The sequence below is a fragment of the Micropterus dolomieu genome, linkage group LG19 (genome assembly GCF_021292245.1).
Source record: "Micropterus dolomieu isolate WLL.071019.BEF.003 ecotype Adirondacks linkage group LG19, ASM2129224v1, whole genome shotgun sequence".
Classification (NCBI taxonomy): Eukaryota; Metazoa; Chordata; class Actinopteri; order Centrarchiformes; family Centrarchidae; genus Micropterus; species Micropterus dolomieu.
Genome location: NC_060168.1, coordinates 35,562,376 through 35,565,194, shown reverse-complemented (window position 1 = coordinate 35,565,194; position 2,819 = coordinate 35,562,376).

Genomic DNA, 2,819 nt, shown 5'->3' with positions numbered 1-2,819 from the left:
TTTGACTCTGGGGACAGAAAGCAGACCTGATCCCAGACGACCTGAGAGGTCTGGATGGTTCGTAACGAAGCAGAAGATCAGAAATGTATTTTGGCCCTAAACCATTTAGTGCTTTATAAACTAACAGCAGGATTTTGAAATCAATTCTTTGACATACAGGAAGCCAATGTAAAGAACTCAGAACTGGAGTGATGTGATCCACCTTTTTGGTCTTAGTGAGGACTCGAGCAGCAGCGTTCTGAATCAGCTGCAGCTGTCTGATGGATTTCTTAGGGAGCCCTGTAAAGACACTGTTTCAGTAGTCAAGTCCACTGAAGATAAATGCATGGATAAGTTTTTCCAGGTCCTGCTGAGTCCTTTAATCCTTGATATATTCTTCAGGTGATAGTAGGCTGACTTTGTAATTGTCTTAATGTGGCTCCTCAAATTCCAGTCCATGACTACACCAAGATTTCTGGCTTGATTTGTGGTTCTTAACATTACAGATTGAAGCTGAGCGCTGACTTTCAATCGTTCCTCCCTGGCTCCAAAAACAATAACTTCAGTTTTATCTTTGTTCAATTGGAGAAAATTCCGGCACATCCAGCCGCTGAACTGTTCAATACAGTTACTCAGCGCCCGTATGGGATCATTATTAACACTGAATTTGAGTAAAACAAAATTTATAATATTTGGAAACCGATCAACTGACACAGATAAGAAACTAATGATAAATGGTATAGAACTAGAGCGAGTATCTGAAATAAAATTCCTCGGGGTAGTTATTGATAACAAATTAAGCTGGAAACCTCACATAAAGTATATTAAAACCAAAATATCCAAGTCATTGGCAGTATTAAATAATGCCAAAGACCTATTGAATCAGGCTTCTCTAAATATGCTGTACTGTTCCTTCATACTCCCATACATGACTTACTGTGTGGAAGTATGGGGGAACACTTATAAAACAAATACATACCCAATCTTCATCTTACAAAAAAGAGCCATTCGAATCATACGTAAAACTACATATAGAGAACCAACAAACCCATTGTTTATTAACTTCAAAATATTAAAGTTCAAAGATCTGACTGACTACACTATTCAAATAGTTTTTAGAGCACACAAAAACCAATTGCCTAGAAATATCCAAGAGCTTTTTCAATTACGAGAAAACACGTACAATTTCAGAGGAATATCAAAGTTTAGTAGACCGCTAATTCGAACAAATACTAAGTTCTACTGTATAACAACCCAGGGTGTTATCCTGTGGAACAACAGCAATAATGATTTAAAATTATGTAAAAACTTGTTACAAGTGAAATTTATATTTAAAAAAAGAATCCTTGATGGATATGAGCTGGATCAGTGATTTTCTTTTTTGATCTTTGTTTAGTTAAACTATGTAACTTACCTAAACTTAAGTAGTTAAAATATATCAGTGAAGTGCAGAAAGGACAAGAAAAGTTAGAACATGACTGTTATTTGGACCATCTGCAGATGATCTTTTTTTGTTGATTGTTTATTTTTATTCAGTTTTTGCTGTTGTCTTTTAACATGTTCAATAAAGAGAGAAAAAAAATAGTCCCCTGGTGAAATGGTTATGTAAATCTGTGTGTCATCTGCATAATTATGGTAGCATATTTTGTTGTTTTTCATAATCTGAGCCAGTGGAAGCATGTAAATGTTACACAAAAGGTGCCCCAGAATGGAGCCTTGGGGGACTCCACATGTCATTTTTGTCAGCTCAGATGTGTGATTACCAATAGACACAAAGTAGTCCTGTCCTTTAAGTAGGATTCAAACCAGTTTAGTACTGTGCCGGGAAGTCCAACAGTTTTCAAGTCTGTCTAGTAATATGTTGTGGTCGACCGTGTCGAATGCAGCACTGAGATCCAATAATACTAAGACTGAAATTCTGCCACTGTCAGTGTTTAAATGGATGTCATTGAAGACCTTAACAAGAGCCGTCTCAGTGCTGTGGTGCGGTCGAAAACCTGACTGGAAGACATTGAAACGGTTATTTAGTGCCAAGAAAGCACTAAGCTGTTGAAAAACAGCTTTTTCAATGATTTTACTTAAAAATGGGAGATTTGATATGGGCCTGTAAGTGCTCATTAGTGAACTGTCTAGATTGCTCTTTTTTAAGAGTGGCTTAATGACTGCAGTTTTCAGGGCCAGTGGAGGAAAAAAGCTGAGAGGAGAGACATGTTGATCATTTGTAGTAGATCTGAGGCCATGCATTTAGAAACATTTTTGAAAAAAACTGTTGGCAGAATATTGAATTGAATTTATTGAAGGATAGCCCCTTGAGATGCAGCATCTCATTTTCAAGGGGTCCTGTAACACAAATACATAATGAACAAAACATTACAAAACTACATACAGTGAGGAAAATAAGTATTTGTACACCCTGCTATTTTGCAAGTTCTCCCACTTAGAAATCATGGAGGGGTCTGAAATTGTCATCGTAGGTGCATGTCCACTGTGAGAGACATAATCTAAAAAAAAATATCCAGAAATCACTATGTATGATTTTTTAACTATTTATTTGTATGATACAGCTGCAAATAAGTATTTGAACACCTGTCTATCAGCTAGAATTCTGACTCTCAAAGACCTGTTAGTCTGCCTTCAAAATGTCCACCTCCACTCCATTTATTATCCTAAATTAGATGCACCTGTTTGAGGTCGTTAGCTGCATAAAGACACCTGTCCACCCCATACAATCAGTAAGAATCCAACTACTAACATGGCCAAGACCAAAGAGCTGTCCAAAGACACTAGAGACAAAATTGTACACCTCCACAAGGCTGGAAAGGGCTACGGGGAAATTGCCA